We start from the raw sequence: 19417 nt of genomic DNA on the forward strand, positions 1-19417 counted from the left end.
TAGTGACTATCGTTAGAGCACTCCAGCATTTAAATATGTATAACTTTTTTGTGTCTCGTGCCATTGCTCGCTAGCGTGATAGTGGTAGCGTAGCCCGACGTCAAGGAAGTGGACGGAATAAAACAGCAACATCAGCAGAAATGGTACGAGAAGTAATGAAGCGACTTGAACGAAACAACGCACAATGGCCACTAAAATCTCCGGATACCAATTCGTTGGACTATTGTGTCTGAAGTATTATGGAAAGCAAGGTTGGGATTAAGAAATACCAAAGTGCCGATCACCTCAAGCAAGCGCTTCGTCGGGAATGGGCCTAAATACCGCTGAGCAATATTCGGGCAGCGTGTGACGTTTTCATTGGCCGTTTGAAGGCCATAATTCGTGCCAAAGGTGACCAATTCGAACAAATCTAAAACTATTCTAAAATTTGATGAAATTTCCGACATTTTTTTGCTTACACTATATATATATATATATATATATATATTTAAAAAACAAGAAAAAATAAAAATTATTGCGTTTTGTTGCAATTTTTTACCTTACCCTATAGTTCCTACACGATATTTTGTAAAAAATCGTTATAACATCTGACCATTTAATGTCGTGTCGGTTAAAGCCCAAAAGAATATTTTACATTATTTACCTTAGGCGTATAATTTTTTATTGACAAAATTTACATTATGGAAGTAGCGATTTTGGAAGCTAGACCTTTTTTGGACTCAATTCGAACATATTATTCTTAGCCATATAAGCCATATTATTCCGCCCGTCTGTTTTAAACTATGCAACTTCATCAAATTTCAAACTTGGCCTTAGAAAAGTTTCTGTCAAGAGCAAAATATTGGCCCATTCATAAAAGTCCAAATATTGGACAATAACAACTGCTTGACACACTGTCTTGAGTATCTCCCCCACAAGAACAACATGTATATCTCTCATTTAAATAATATATTGTTCCGTATAGTACACACCTCGTCCCTGATAATATTTACATTAAAAGCAGACCAGTAGGGGTTATGGAAAATATTGGCACACTGCTCCTCGTACTTCCCCCAAAGATACCAATTTTGAATAATAAATCTAGTGAAATGTAAAATTAGTTTCCAATTTTTTTTTGTTAAAACTTAAAATATCGTAATCATACAGCACTAGGTCTAGCATCATGATGTAAGATAATTTTGAGCAAAGCATTTAAATGTTTAAAAATCACTCACTTTTATAAAATGAAAAATTATTGCAGTTCTCTTCATACTTGTAACTTGTACATTACCAAACAAGAAAATGTCCTACAGGACTTATGGAAATTAATACGAAAATATAATTAGTTCCTGATTTTTTTATTGTTTGGAATCGGATGGAATATTCATCCTTCAGAAACAAATATCTTTAATATCTAATATGGTGCAATGTAAGTTTAGTCAACATTTTCCAAATTTTGCCACTTCCATCAAGCAACAAAAAAAAGTCTTGTAAATGTAAAACCCGAAAAACCAAGTCACGAATTAATCTTTTTTGGCAAATAAAATCATAGGCCCCTAAGAAAGTTCAAACGAAATCACAATTTAAAAAATCGGTATCACACTTTTTCTTTTAACATAGCCTTAAGCCTTACAGGATTTACGCAATTATGTTTTGCAGTCATCGCAACTGTACCGCGTTGCAACAGAATGTCGTTCCTTAACTGCCAATACAATGGGTCAGAACAACATCCAGACAAACCTTCAACTTGGCATATCATTGGATATGGCTTGGTGTCTGCTATCTTGGCAGGATTCTATTTAAACATTTGGAAAACTTAACGGGCACACAGAACGTTTACGACACATTCGCATCGCAACATGAACTTGCCTTGTTTGTTGTCGATGGTATTGTAATTGTTGCCTTAGTTAGAGTGCGATATGGGAACACCATTGCTGCACCTTCCAAACAGCTTCAGGATATCTTGGTGATAGCAGTTTACAACTGTTGCGAATTGTGCGCAATGGCAGTAAATTCGGTTTGTCGTTTCTGGCAATGGAGTGTCTGGTGTATCTATATCTATATGAAACGTATTTTAAAGATTGTTTACTAATATAAAAGCTTCATTCGTATACAAAATATTGTGAATAATATTTTTTATGAATTTTCGGAAAAAAGTTTTAATATAAACACTAGAATTGGTTTAGACGGCCAAAATCATTTCAGTTTATAACTTGCAACGTATTTTTTATATTTATTGTGGGACTTATATTGTCTTCAATTTTTCAAATCAGGAATTATACGGATTAAACCAGCAAGACGGTCAAACAAGAAGATGATTGTCTTTTCTCACGAATGATTTGGTCTTCTGGTAGACAGTATATCTCCAAGATGTCAAAAATGACAAAAACTCCACGATAATGAAAAGTCTTTAAACTGCAACGTAAATATTTTGCGATCATCTCCAAAAGCAAGAGGCAGCTCTGTATCTCCAAATTCAGGCTCATGCTAGTCTAGTCTACGGTATTTGGATATATTCGTCAACGAAATCAGCATAAACAAGCCAGAAGTTCGCGCTTTGTGTATTTTGGATTTCGCCTGAGAGTTATTTTCAGCGTTTCGGTAGAATGGAAATGTAGGCTTTTTTGCACAAAATAGTGGTCCATTCTACCTCTATTTCGTGTCCTTTGATTTCTATTTGTGACCTTTTAGTTGTCGGTCCATTTCAACTCTAAAAAAATACTAGAAAATGAACACTGCAATATTAAAAGTCAAATTGAAAAAATCGCATTCAATAAAAAGTATGAAAAAAAAAAATAGAAAAATATCACATAATACTACAAATTCTATATTAACATGGTCAATAATTGCGACCTGTAGAGCAACTGCAAAATCAGGAATTTTTTCAGGTTTTGGTCCATTTCAATCTCTTAATATTATGCGATCATGTCCAAAAGCAATAGTCTTCTATTCTGATCTTAACCCCACCCACATTTTTAATTTCGTGAGTATGGGGCCATAATTACGACCTGTAGCTTGATTACAAATTAACATGGACTGACATACGGAGGGACGGATGTACACAGCTAGATCGACTCAGTTCGGCGAAATAGGAAGATCCATATATACTTTCCTATGTGGGTAACCAATATTTACATCGCCCAATCAAACTTATAATACCCCCAACACATAGTGTTGTAGCGTATAAAACTTATGCGCAACGGAATTTTGAATTAATCGACTTGCAGGTACTATACAATGCATTTCATTAACGTGGCTTTAATTTCTTTCTACAATAGTTCCAAGAGCCTATTTTCCAAAAACTATACAATAATTTTGAAGTTGCAAATCATTCTTTATTTTCTGGGTGTCAGCCTGCCTTAATTATTTCTCAACAAATTTATCGAGTACAAATTGAAAAGAGTTGGACTTCAATACTTAGCTATTGTTGATTTTGTTTTAGTTTTTTTATGGATAAATGTTTAATAAAGCATGTCTAAACATTAAGCGGTCATATAACAAATCCCCCTGATCGAAATCATGTTACTACCAAGTTTCTAAATTAAAAACATCATTGGTCAATTTTTAGTTTTATTTTATTGCCAGGCAAAACCGATACTCGGAAATGGTGGTTCTTTTTTTAGAATACCAAATTTCATTTATATTGTGAACTAAAAAACCCGTTGTTAGAACAGCAATTTCTCTGATTCATTTAAAATTTCTGTTTAATCACAACTGGACTTTTTTGGTCTTAGGCCTTTATTTTTCAGTGAGCACTACAGTGTTGTCGTTGTCATCGATAAAGCAACACTTCCTGTCATTTCATCGTCTCCATCAAATGAAAAACATCCATTGGACAGCATTGATAACATCGATGGTGTGCACTTTCACAGCAACCAAATAAAATATTGAAAGTTCCAATCAAAATATACAATCAATCTTTTTTCCTACACACCACTCAATCAAATTCACACACTGCGACCAATAAACTTCACTCGTGCTCGTGTCGCAAATGCTGGTGGAACGTGTGCCGAGCCGTTTGTGCTGTAATAACAGGGAGCGAAGAACAAAGTTAATACTTGGAACAGTGTGATAAATGTCAAATGCAAAACAAAACAAAGTCGGAGCATTCGGTACGTATAAGTGATCACATCCAAATGAAAATCGATTGACACCACGGCGTAGAAGTGTATCCAGACACGTACTCATTTTGAAATGAGAACTCGTCATGTGCCATGCCAAATGTCCAGTGGCAGCAACTGGGCTCGGATGAAACTTTGTCAATTGTAATTGTAAAATGTTGGCAAAAAGTTGAACGTTGACACGCTCATACATAAACTATTCTAATAACTCTAAATTGAATCTAAATGATAGACAAGCTTTTCATTTCATTGACACATGCAACTGCGCAAAGATATTCGCAATTTTCCTGCCAATAATTGGGTCATTTAATATCAAAACCAACAATAACCGGAATATACAAAACCAAATCCTTCACTAAGCAATTTTAATTATTATCATTGCATTAACAAATAATTGCATTTATTGTTGTTGTAATCATGCACGTATTTATGTACATTTGTGGCTTCTTGGAATAACATAAGGTTTTCCAATGTTTATGTACTTGGGAAACGTTTTTCGCCAATTTTCACATACGACATTTTTCTCAATCAAATTACATTTTTTTTTAATTTATTCTCTCTTTGGTAACCCTGGCTCTACATGAGTGCAATCATCTTTCACATATGACATTTTTCTCAATCAAATGACATTTTTCTTTAATTTATTCTCTCTTTGGTCACCCTGGCTCTACATGAGTGCAATCAGCTTTCTGCGGCACACGGTGCGTATGCTTAACTTATTCACTGAATATACAATATTAAGCATACGCTCCCATGCACAAACCTATAATTCCTACGAATTCCATAAGTAATACCAGTGCTTAATATTTATATACACAAAAATTTTAAAAACAAAACCAGTAAAGAAAAGTTAAAAGTCGGGCGGGGCCGACTACATGATACCCTACACTACTATGCATATTTAGTAGAGCTCCCGTAACAAAATAACTTATTTGAAGTAGATCATACCACCTATAAACATTTGGCTTTATTGCAGTTATAGTTTGGTTTCAGAAGGAACTAATATATAGGTGGCATATCAAATTCTAAATCGATATTCACTAAATTTGAGATAGACATTATAATCTTTTGTACCAAATAACATTGCTAGAGAGTGCATGATATCATCTCGAGAATTATTAATCTAAAAAATATATATCGGAGCCAAGTTCCACAAAATGGGAAGGTACGTCCCGAAATTTGGGCTGATATAAGTGATTATTTGCACAATAAACTTGAAATCGGATTCCAAATCTTAGCCGTCCTCGACAAAATTTGGGAAATGTATTTCTGAGCTCCATAAGATATCTGGTACCAAATATCAGTGTTTTCGAATGCATATTGATCATGTGAGGGACTTAAACACTCCAAATCGGATGAAATATATATATGGGATCTATAGCTATATAAAACTTACACCGCATTGGAAAGAACATAGACTCAAAAGAGTTAAAGAGCTCCTTCGCTTGGCCGAAAGTGGTTAATTGGCGAATTTGGTTTTCTCCGATGAGAAAACATTCGTTGTCCAGCAGATTGTAAACAATCGTGTTTACTTTCCAAAGAAGTTAGCTGAAAGTGTGCACCTCTGGTTGGCCACCAGAACCCAAGCGACGGCCATGGTGATGGTGTGGGCCACAAAAAAAGTAAAAATTATGGCTTTTGACTTTTTTGCTTGTTTGGATATAGCTGATATATATATTTTCGTCCGATTCCATAATTTGATGCACCCGCTATGTATCTGCAATTTCAATGAAATTTGTGATGGAGTTCAGTCAACAAATAAATTTGTCATATTATATTGATATCGCTCTGGAAATATGAATTTACGGCCGATTTCATACATTTACGCACAGCACTAAGAAAAAATCGTCAATGGCTTAAGTACTCCAATAATGCAAAATCATTAATTGGTGTAAGTGACAATGAGCTATAATCGTTGGAAGCTCTGGATCATACTTTGAAATATTTGAGAAACAACACGGGACTCTTTGAGGAAGGAAGTAAAATGTTAACTAACCGGTGCTACATAGATCAACATCAGCAGATAAATTAGATGCATGCGTTAAATTATATTTTCTTTATACGAATTCAATCTAACGAATCGATTCATCAAAACGAATCATTCTAAACAATTGCTGAATCTAGGAAGTGACAAAAATACAGTTGGTCCAGGTACAAAATGTATAACATTTCCATCTGACTTCTGTAGATTAACCAAGTATATCGAATAATTAGTATATTGCGTATTTCTCAATATTGATTGCTCCCAAAAACATTGACGTTGCATTCTAAATAGAATTACAGGAAATGCAAGAATATATAAATCTGTCGACACTGTGGCAACTGAATTCCTAAATTCCTTAGATCTGCCAGGCTTTTTTTCAATCGCATTATTTAGTAATCAAAGTTTGTGTTCCTATAATTTTATTAAGGAACATAGATCAACCACACTTATATAGCAACATCGTAACAGGATAACAGCAAAAAACCACACAACAATTTTATTGAGGCTACGATTATTATTTTGGGAAATATGTATGTTAAGATGCATTTCTACCTAGAATCCCTATAATGGCAACACAAATGCCAGACTAAATTTGGCATGATCCTTTTTTTGTTTGATTACTCCCCTGAAGGAAAAACAAAATTCTTAAAGTTGTTTTATTTCTATTAAAAACCACAAAATATTCGTATATAAAATTTTGAAAGCATATAAAATCAAAAGGTGTACGAAGCGGACCGGATTCAGTTAGTCTGTGGCAGAGGCTATAAAACCGCTAAATATGAATTCAATATATTTTATATGTGACTCCCACATGGTTTATAAGCTGCCATAGCTCTGTTAATTAGCTATAGTAGAACAAGTATTCAAATTGTTGGCCACGCCCGACTTTATCTTTTCCTTATTGTTAAAAAAGAAACAAAAAACCACAAAGTCTCGTCCAAACAGCATATTTTACACTTTTAAATTCATTCTAAATGCCCAATGTCTCCAGCCGGTTTCTTAAAAGTCATCGTTCTCTTAAATTGCTCTTGCAAGTATCATTTCTTGCTTTAGTTTATCTCTCAGATGCATACATTGTTGGTGGGCCACCTTTCTTTTCTGCTGATTTCACCGTTTACTATCTGGGCATTGTTGGATGCATTTGAAAACGATAACAGAAAATGACCATTGTACTCGTTATTGCCGCAATTGCACGGCATTTGATACGAAAGGATTCGATGGCTGCAACTGTAACGGCATTAACTGTTTGCTGTGGCCATTTTATACTTGACAAAAGCAATTGGCTTGGGACCAAGCATTCATCACGTTGGCAATGTGTTTTACTAGCAACGAGTGCACACAACCGGAGGGACCTAGGAGGAAACTCGGAATGGTAAAGCAACGCCAACAACAGCAAGCACAACTCCAATAATGTGTTTTTACGGTGCGGCTGGCGGAGTGAACAAAGTGTAGTTTTCAGAACACTTGGTACATACCCAGAGGGAGTGCAGTGGAAAACATTGTGTTCCAACAAACAAACATGGATGCATTGCCCGAAAAATATCACCGGCTACAGCATCAGAAACAATGTCATCAGCAACAAAGGCAGCAACGGCAGCGAAGGCAACCAACCACACAGCGTAATTCTAATGTGTTGTGCTGTGCTGCTGCTTCCAAAAGCAAGCAAACGGAGTGAGGTCGTTTACGCCTGGTGGACAGGCTAGTAAGTTAGCTAGCTTGCCGATCAGAAACTAGTAGAATAATGTGTATGCGCCAATTAAAAGAGTAATGGCCACTCGGAGCTGCTGTGTGAATTCAGTGCAAAACACAAAATAGTCATGTCATTGCTTGCACAATGGAATAGCTAGTGTCGTAAATTCGACTACGCGATCATGGTGATATCGGATGTGTTTTTAAAAAATGCTAAAAATAATGACAATTGTATTGGATTCGAGACAATTCGTCTTAATTTTTTTGTATTTATAGTTATGATACAATAACGACAGAGTTTATAATGTATTAACTCTGTCTCGTCCAATCTTTATACTTCTATGTCTTTGCACCTAAAAATTAGGAAAAAACTATTTTATTTGTAACCCAGCATAAAATATTACTTTAAACAAGGTTTTATCGTTCGATAGAAAAGACATCATATTAAAGTCATATCTAATATTACATTCAGACAACTCATTTAAAATTGCCTCGATTTCTAAATCCAACTAAAAAACTTACTTGTTAAGGCTAGTTTAAAATTATATAAAATGTTAGCCAGATGATCTGTGTTTACGCATACATATGCGCTATTTTATCTATATCTCTTAAAGAGAAAGATATTTGTATGTTTGTAATTTATAAACTCGAAACCCGCTGATGGGATTTTCCTGAAAATTTCCAAGTATACTGCAACATTGCCTGAAAGCAGCATAGGCTATATACATTTTTGAAATTCCACATGGAACTGGAGATATGGCATCAGAATAGGATTACAGATACAGGCTCCATTCCAAATTTGGAGCCAGTATCTGTAATCGATCAATAGATATGTGCATAGATTTTATATGCTCCAAATTTGGAATGGAGCCTGTATCTGTAATCCTATCTTGATGCCATATTTGGAATGCGTAACGGAATTTGCAAAAAAAAAAAAAAAAAATTGCCAAATTATATTGAAATCGGTTAAGAGTTGGATATATCTCTCATATATATTTTCAGCCGATTTCATGAACGCCACATTTCAATGAAATTTGTAATGTATGATGGAATGTCTTACAAATTTGCTTCTTTATAAGGAAATCGATTCAGATTTGAATAAAGCATTTTCGGCCGATTTCGTATATTTGAAGACCCAAACACGATACATATGTTCGATTCCAATGAGATTTGAAATGTGTGACGGGATTTGATTTGAAAATAATTTTGCCAAATTATATTGAGATCGGTTCAGATTTGGATATAGCCCCCATATATATTTTCGGCCGATTTTACATATTTGATGCACCCAGCGCGATATATGTATGTCCGATTCCAATGAAATTCGGACAGAGCCACAAAGAAAAATTGCAGATTTCTATTGAAATCGGTTGAGGTTTGTGTATAGCTTTTGCTACCTCGAGTTCTTTCATTGCAACAGAAATGCCACCCAACTTCAAAAGATAGCAGTTTCCTGCACGCTTGGCATTTGCTATGAAATTAATAAATCCGAAGGACAAACCCTTCGTGTATGCGGACTACATTTTGCATGTTCATAGTCAGCTTTTCCTGTCATGTACACGCGTTGGTAGACCGAGCTATTTGTTTATTTACGCATTTGTTTATTTACACATATTACAATATATATTTTTTAATTTTTGAATTTTATTTATTTATTATTTTTTTTTGTAACCAACAAATATTCGTATATAAAATTTTGAATTCATATAAAATCATACGGGGTAGCAAAACTCACCGGGCTCAGCTTGTTTATATCATAAACAAGTAAAAAAACCTTAAATTCGGCCGGGCCGACCATTGAGTAAAGAAGACATTTTTATATTAAAGTATTCGGATTCAAACGGGTTCCACTTTAAACTACAAATAGCAGTAAGGCTGTTTGGATAATGCTATTAAACTTTTCAAAAAACCGCTGGGGTCCGTTGTATGGGACCATACCAAAATGGGAACCTCTATAGACAAGTTTATACTTCAAGGAAATATTAAACAATTATGTGGGTAAATGTGACGTGACTATCAAAATACCGAATATTGGTGGGTATCGTTTTATCTGCATTTAAGGAAAACGTGAAACTAAATAATCAATGTTCTGCCACCGGATTTAAACCGATTATAAACTGCAAATACCAATTTTTATTATAATATCGAATAAATGGAGGTAACCTTACATGGGGGCTATACCAAAACGTAGACCTATACATACAATGTTTCGCCATACGAGCTAAAACCCATTGTGACCCACAAATACTAATTTTTAGACAAATTTGTTGGAAAATGTGGCAAAAACCATCAGAATACAGAATATCGCTAGGTATTGATATATGGGGCTACACAACAACGTTATACATACAATGTTTCACCACCGGAGCTAGAACCTATTATGACCCACAAATACCAATTTTTATACAAATTCGCGAAAAAAAATGTGCCAGAAATCATTAAAATACCGAGTATCGGAAGGTACCATTATATGGCGCCTATACAAAAACATGGACCGGTATATCTCATGTTCAATACCAACCATCCTAGACACAATGCAAATTGTTCTGCCAAATTTTGAAGCTCTGCGTCATATACTGTGGGCTGCATCGTGATTGCAACAGACGGACATCGTTAAATCAACTTAGAATTTTTACCTCGGGGTCTTTGAATGTCTGGCTTCTCGAATCATACCCATATTCTTTTCCCAAAGCTCAAGTGAGCAGCCCATACGAGATTGTTTTTGTTGCCTGCGAAAGTAGGTGCATCAGCACATGTAATCATAAACTCTATGGGGGGATATTAAGTTCGTCATTCCGATTGTAACTAATCGATTTAGCCCTGTCCGTCCGTCTGTTGTTATCAGTTTAGGGTCAAAACGAATTAAGATAGGAGGCTAAATTTTGCTCAGATCAGTCTTTTGCCTACAGGCAGGACAAGTTCGAAAATGGGCTATATCGGTCCACAATATTGTATAGCCCCCATACAACGGTATCCCCCCGATATACGGCATTTTGATGATTTTAGTGAAAATTTTCAATGGAATTGTATGAAATTCTACACAAAGAGTTCCTTCTGAGTACTTTACTACCTGGAAGAGAACTGTCTATATAGGTCCATGATATCGAAAAGCACCCGCATTAGCGAAATTTTTTTTGTAATGGGTACTACAGCCTATAACAAAAACGGTTTCCTTCCTTTCCTTTCATTTCAAGTTCCTTCAAAATGGTGGAGAGTATTTAAAGTTTGGCCGGGCCGAACTTATCTGCTTTTTATTTGTTATACCCCCCCCCCCCCCTAACTTTGTCATTCTGTTTGTAACATCCCAAATATTCGTCATAGATTCCATAAAGTATATATTCATGATCAGCATAAAATTCTAAGTCGATTTAACGATATCCGTCTCTCTGCCTGTCTGTCTGTTGAAATCACGTTACAGCCCATATTATTTGACGTAGAGCTTCAAAATTTGACATAATAATTTGCATTGTGTCTAGGATGGTTGTTATTGATAATGAGATATATCGGTCCACGTTTTCGTATAGCCTCCATATAACGGTAGCTTCCGACACTCGGTATTTTTGAAAATTTTTGGCATATTTTTTTACGAATCTTTCTTAAAATTGTTATTTGTAAAACATAAAGGATTCCAAATCGTGTGGCGAAACAATGTATGTATAGGTCTACGTTTTCATATAGCCCCCATATAACGATACCTCCCGTTATTCGGTATTTTGAAGATTTTTGCCACATTTTTCAACGAAAGTGTTTAAAAATTCGTATCTGTTGGTCATAATGGGTCCTAGCATTGTATCTGTATGTGCATGTTTTCGTATACCCCCCATGTAACGGTACCTCCCGATATTCGGTATTTTGATGATTTTTGCCACATTCTAAAAATTTGATCATTCTAAAAATTGGTATTTGTAAAACATAATGGGTTCTAGCTGTGGTGCGGGAGCATTGTATGTATAGGTCCACGATTTGGTATAGCCTCCATATAACGGTACCTCCCGATAGTCGGCATTTTGATAGTTTTTGCATCATTTCTTCGCGGATTTGTCTAAAAATTGGTATTTGTGGTTCCTAATGGGTTCTTGCTCCTTTGGTGTTCTAGCTCCTTTGGAGTTCTAGCTTCTTTGTATAGGTCCACGTTTTTGTATAGCCCATATATCCGTATTTCTCGATACTCGGTATTTTGATGATTTTTGGCACAATTTCCCATGAATATGTCTAAAAATTGGTATTTGTGGGTCATAATGGGCTCTAATATTTCCTTTACCCTAAGGTGGAAGGCATTAAAAGTTGGGCCAGGCCGAACTTAATGTTTTTTACTTTTTTATGTGAAAAAGATTAAAAATGTCTTCAAAAATTTATAGATTTGTTAATCTTTTTTTATACATTGTCGCTTTGAGGCCGTTGTATATGATATGTGATTTTCAACAACCGTTTAATTAAAATAAAATTTCATTTATAATTTTGAATTCCAAAAATATTTTGTCATTGCGACCATGAGTTCACAGTTACTAATTTCGGCAATGGATGTATTTTTGTATTGCAAAATATTTCGATTTATCAGTGGATTTAAAATAGATTCAAGTTTTAAATTAATTTAATTTTGTATGGAAAAACATCGCAAATTTGGGAGGATTAAGCACATAAATAGATAATAACCCTAATCATAGTATAAGGGTATAGTCTAAACGGACTTAAGAGATAATTTTTCAGATCTTATATTTATGCTTTGTATTGTTTTGTATTTTGAGCCGATTATAATTATAATAATGGTAAGGATAACTATAAAAAATGCCACTTTACATATGACTATTATAGTTATTTTCTTGTAGTTACCAAAAAATGACTGATTTTGTAAATAGTATTTGTTTAGCGCAGAGGGCTCCGCCAATGGGTGTAATACGCCGAATGCGTTGAGCAATGGACCGTAGGGTATACGCAAATAAAAATAAATAAAAACACAAGAGTTCTTCTAATATATATGCAACTATTTATTCCTAGTTTGGTTATTAACGATATTATCTTAGGCAACAATATGCCCTTGTATGCACAACGATATGTGCTTGCAAACGATATTGCCGGTTTTGGTACTTGAAAGGAGGCGGCAAAACCGGTGACAAGTAATTATGTTTGGCTTCCAATTTCTCGAATTTTTAAAGTTGGCCCTAACACAAGTCCACTTACCAATTGTGACAGTCCGAACTGTTCTATTCCGATTTACAGACAGGAAAGAAATTAACAACGGATTCTTCGCATTACAGCCATTGTGTACTATTGCCACTATATTTGTATACCTTCCATTCTTCCGTTCCTTCCGTTTGTAACACCTCGAAATAAACATTTTAGACCCCACAAAGTATATATATTCTTAATCAGCATAAAATTCTATGTCGATTTAGCGATGTCCGACCGTCTGTCCGTCTATCCGTCTGTGGAAATTACTCTAGCTTCCGAACGAAATGAAGTAGGTTGATAAAATTTTACTCAAATGTATATTAGTCTGCAGGACTTTTGGTATTGAAAATGGGCCATGTATGTCCACGTTTTGGTATAGCCCCCATATAATGGTACCGTTCTATTGTCGGTATTTTGGTGATTTAGCCGACATTGTTCACCAGTATTGTTTAAAATTTGGTATTTGAAGTTGGTTGCCTATGTAGGTCCACGTCGTCGTATAGACTCTAATATAATGGCTACATTCGGCATTTTTAAGATTTTACCAGAATTTTTAACGGATTTTATTTTTTTTTTTAATTGTCAAATTCGTTCCAAATGGTGGAGGGTATTAAAAGTTCGCCCCGGCCGAATTTTCAGCTTACTTACTCGTTTCGATTCTAATCAATATCATCCCATTGTGTGTATCTAATGTATTCGTAAATGTGGTGGTATCCTACAAATGTACGGATGTGACACCATTAAAAAAGAGTTAACACATAAGCGGTAATTATGTGTGTTTCTGCCATCTCCTTGCATTGTGCCTTCCACCGCTCTGACGAAGTTCCAACTTGTTCTTTCGTGTGGAAATGTGTCGTCTGGTCATGTGGTGGAACTGCCGTGCGGGAAGTATGAGCGAATGCGTGAACGTGGTTGTTGGCTATTATCTAAATTCTCGGCGGATTTGTCGACATTAAAACTCATTAAATGTATTTTTTGTTCGTCGTTTTTTTACAATGCCCAGAGATCAAATGCTCGGTATCCTGACATTAAAAATATGTATCTGCCCGCAGTAATTGAGTTTTGGTGTAGCACACTGTATTCCCTTACATTTAATGTATTTGTCAAATTAATGTTGTTGTCGTTTTTGTTGTAATGCAATGTACAAATGACACGGAATGGAATTAAATTAGCGTTTATTCTCAGTTATCTGAATGTCAGTTGTAAGAGTCACAGAAGTGATTACATTTCCACACGATTTACAGAAGTAATTTGAAGTGTGTGTTAAAATTTCATTTTAAACATATGCCTCCACAAAAATAAAATCCTATGTTGAGACTAATTGAGAACAAGTATCTGTCAGATCTCCGAAATAATAACGAAGGGAAGCTCATTTTATGTTTTAGTTTTCCAAGAAACAAAATACGGAAATAGGCAAATTCAAAAGAATTAGGAATACATTTAAAGAAAAAACTGACTGAATTTTTTGATCTTAGATAATATCTTGTTATATTCAATATATTTTTCCTAATGCGAATGTTCTGATTTCAATCATGTTTTGTGAATTATATAAGCTTTTCAAATTATGAATTTATCCGTTTTGTTGCTACAAAATTCTTAAAATTTTAAACACTTTTAATTCGAATACAACCTTAATAGAGACAGAGCTAAAAACACAATGAAATATGTATTCTGGCGCCAGGTTTATCCACGCAGAAAATTTTCGTTCCATATTTTTTTTTTTTGGAAATAATGAAAAAATCTTGTTGTTAACAAACATTAATGCGAATTTTTTTGTCCTGCTCAACGGGGTGTTAACCCTAATAAAGAAATACTTTTGAAATAAACTGTTCTTCAACAAGTTTTTGATATACTTGAAATGCTCATTAGTAACGATTTTGACACGTATACAAGGCACAAAACTTTTAACATTACTTGACCACACATACATTTTCTATTTTCGTTGGATGTGTGTGTGCGTGTGTGCAATCTCTATTTACACTTAGAAAAATGAATACCAAATTAAGAGGATTTCTTTGCGCTCAAAAGAAACTCCAATGCAAAAGGAAAACACCATTTCCATTTTATACCCTTCACCATACATAGTATGGACGATGTCGTCATTCCGTTTGCAATTCATCGAAATAATAATTTTAGACCCAACAAAGTATATATATTCTTGATCTGCGTAAAATTTTAAGACGATTTAGCACTGTCCATTCGTCCGTCTGTTGTAATCACGCTACAGTCAAAACGAATTAAGATAGGATGCAAAAATTTTGCACAGATATGTCTTTTATCTGCAGGCAGGTCAACTTCAAAGATAAGCTATATCGGTGTACGATATCGTATATCCCCCATATAACGGCACCTTCCGATACTCGGTATTTTTATGCTTTTAGCCACATATTTCTATGGAGTTGTCTGAAAATCCACACAAGGAGTTCCTTGTGAGTACTTTATCTTTGAAGAGAATAATCTATATGGGTCCAACGGTACCCCCCGATATTCGATATTTTGATGATTTTAGCCATATTTTTCAACGCAATTGTCTAAAAATTCACACAAGGGGATCCTTCTGAGTACTTAACCCCGTAGAAGAGCATTGTCTAAATAGGATTATATTTTAGTACAGCGCCCATATAACGGTATCTCAAGATATTTGGTATTTTCATGATTTTTGCGACATTATTTACCGGAAATGTTTCAAATTCCGTATGTAAAGTTCGGAACCGTTGCTGTAGCCCATGACACAAATTACTTATGCAGGACCACGTGTTCGTATAGCCCCAAAAACGCTCTTCATTTGAGCGGCATAGCAAAGCGTGGACCAATATAGACAATTTTCATGTTTGTAAAACCCAAATTGTAATCAATTCCGATGATAAATTTTGCAAAGATCGCCAATGTTAAATTCCATACACGCTTGATACTAGGGTGGGGGCATAAAAAACAAAATTAGCTTACATTAAAATATTTTTTTTAAGATTTCGTTTACTAAAATGAATTTTAGGACCTTAGAATCTTTATACCATCCGCTATATAGCTGCAGAGGGTACTTATAATTTGATGCGGCTAAGATGTGCCTCACCGTAATAACGGTTTAGGCCCAAGTTTTTGGACCAACTCCGCTTCAGGACATTTGGAGTCGATCTAATCTGTCTGGTTGGTGGGCACGATAACTCTCGAAGGGAGTGTCCAATTTGTCCAAATTTGGTACATTGTAATAATATTTTCAATCTATCGAGTTCGGAAATGGACAAAATATCGGTCTACTCCTTATGGTACCTTTCCCACAAAAGGTAAAAATTTTCACACAAAATAATTTATCTTATAGAACTAGTAAGGATCATCCCAATAATTTTGTCAGTGTTGGTGGAAAAATGGACTATATTGATCCAATCCATCAGGTAGCTCCCCCACAAAGAGTCAACATTTGAAATAATTATAATTCTTATAAAATGTAAAAAAATTCGCACAAATTTTATAATTTTTAACACAAGATCTGGTTTAAAGATGGAATATACCGGTCCCCACAACGAATCAAAATTTTGAATAACTAAAACGATCATAAAGTGCAAATTGAGCATGCAAATCTCTTAAAATTTCACACATTCCAATATTAACACTAAAACTATATCTGGTGTGAAGATGAAATACATATGACCATTCATTTTCGTACCTCCCCCACAACGGGTCAAAATTTGGAATAACCCAAACTCTCAAAAAAAAACGTATCTGATCTATTCTAAACTTCACGTATTCCAATATTTACACTAATACAAGATCTGTTGTGAAGATGAAATATATTGGTTCACTTCTTCTGACACCTTCTCCCCAAAAGGGTAATTTTTTTGAATAACTATGTTTCTCCAAACATGCGAAACAGGTCAGCGATTGTTTACCTTGGTGAATCCCAATATTTCTATTAGCCATAGATCTAATAAATATTGCGGTCCACCTCTTCTGGTTAAACTTTGGAGTAAAGTTATTCCTATAGAACTGAATTGAAATTTTGCACACCCCAATATTTTTATCACTATTAAATGAGGTAGAATACTTCGGTCCAATATATCTTGTACATAGTGCACATTTGAACACTTTCCAAAAATCATTACATGCCTTATATAAAGTACAGGAAGTAGTCGATATAGGCCAAATCTGGTATCATGTTATAATTATATCAGACTCAGGTAGGATACGAAATGGACACTATTGGCAAAAACAAGCAGATATTTTTTGGGGGTATACATCTGTTGGCAAAACCGGCTGATAGTTTTTAGCTTGTTTAGATACATTTTTAACGGAATTTATCTAAAGTTAGTAATTGAAGTCTCTAATAGGTCAAGCCTTCTGTGGTTCACCTACATTTGGTTTTTGGATAATTTTGGACATCTTTTTGAACGGAGTTTTCTCATGGTTGGTAGCAGAGAGTTATTTGTCCTGGTCCACGGTTCCGTACATCCCCATATAACGGTAACCCATGACTTTCTGTATTTTGATGCTTTTTGACACATTTTGCTATAGAATTGTTTGAAGTTTGGTATTTGGTGAACAAGTTCACGTTTTTGTGTATACTTTATATAACAGAATGTCCCGAATCTCAGCATTTTGATAATTATAGCCACATTTTCAATAGAACAATTTGAAGTGCGGTATTTGAAGTTCGAATTGAAAACCATCCCATAATGTAGTCCCAGCATTTTACATAGCCCTCATGTAACTGTACTCCCAATATTACACACAATTTAGGTTTTGATCCCAAACATTCGTGCACATTTATTTTGAAAACGATTCTCCGATTTAAAGTTACGGTTACTTAAAGCGAGTTTACAGCTCGGGCCTTATGTACAAATATCAGACACAAAAATTCCAAGAAAAGTTATTCTGATTTTTGCGGGATACTGAGATCCATTTATAATAACCACATATACCAAAATGCATAAGCACATGGTGCAAATTACTTATTTTATCTTCTAAAAGTTATTGATTTCATTCTCAAGAGAAGTTCTCCTCAACCTACTCGATGAATTTTAATGCAAACAAATATATTTTTTAAGTGTATATGTAGAGTTGTGTATAAGATTGTCCATGTATATCTATAATCGATGTAGAACTTTTAACGAAAAACTCCCACCGTTGACGTTAAAGGGCACAAGGATATTGATGCTATTTGTAAACTGTACGCGTACGTGAACTGTAATCTAAGGAGAATATCCTGCGCACTTTTACGCTTTAGGTTAAGGTTGGTAGCTCACTCGCTCGCCTCGCGTGTACTTGTACTGTCTCATATGGGGCAGTTAATCCCGGCGTTCTTTCGTTTATACATGTTGTCAGAAATTCAGGCATGCAAGTATGAGTAATGTAAACAGTTTCCCTTGTTTTTCCAAGTCTTTTAATATTGAATTTAGTTTTTCTTTGCCCGTTTTCTCCACCTCTCCTTCCCCCCTTTCCCATTTTACTTGTCTTACTTTGTTCTAATGTTGATTAGCTTTTAAGCCTTAATGAATTACGTGATCATTATGTTATCGAACACATAACCCGTATCCTGGGTGTGCAGAGGATAGGGGGTCATGTACTAACTGTGTGCGATGTGGTGGCAGATAAAGTTTTCTCCGGTGCTACGTAGAATTTTGTTTTCTTAATAATTCGTTGTGTTTATTGGTTTCCAGTTGAGGTTTCCACATTAATAACGTTTTAGTGGAACTTTTCTAATAATTGTAAAAATATACAGTAATCGTTATTGTTGCCATGAAAGTGATCTGGCATTTAAACTTTGCTAATGAAAATGTTTATTTTAGGGAGCTTACAGAAGTTCATGATAAGTTTGGCATTTGTTATATTCTTGGTACAACTAAATTAGCAAAATTTTGTTAAATTATTGGCAATTATTGATTTTGGCATGTTCGATTCTCATTGTAAAGTGTTTCTTAGGGTCTGCTGCTAAGAAAAAATTAAAACAACGAAACATCAAAATACAAACTTTTAAAACAACTCAGAGAATTAGCTTCGCGTGGGTGTTATGACTGAGTATGACTATGATATGTTTTAGGCAAATAAAACAAAATTTGTCTAAAATTCTTGTCACCTGAAAACAGAAATATAATAACATAACTGAATGTAATTGCTAATTAAAATCGTGTTGTTTTACATTATATAGGTAAAATTAGAAGAGAAGCAAATAAATCCTAGTACAGCATTTTAAATAAGTTTATAATATAAAATAGTAAACGTTTGTAACCTTATTGAATTTGCATACAGAAAATTTTATATGAATGTTATATTCACTGGAAGCTATATCCACATCTGAGGCTTTTTTCATTAATATCAACAGGTATTGTGTTTGAAAAAAAAAAAAAAAACAAAAAAAAAAAAATAAATCATTAAAAATGTGAAAAACAAGTAAATAAGCAATCCGATGTTTTGCAACACATATTACAGCACGCAAAAACAACTTGCAATATCAAATATTGGGGGTAGCCCTTATATGGAAGTA

The sequence above is a fragment of the Musca domestica genome, unplaced genomic scaffold (assembly GCF_030504385.1).
Source record: "Musca domestica strain aabys unplaced genomic scaffold, Musca_domestica.polishedcontigs.V.1.1 4, whole genome shotgun sequence".
In the NCBI taxonomy this organism is placed as follows: domain Eukaryota; kingdom Metazoa; phylum Arthropoda; class Insecta; order Diptera; family Muscidae; genus Musca; species Musca domestica.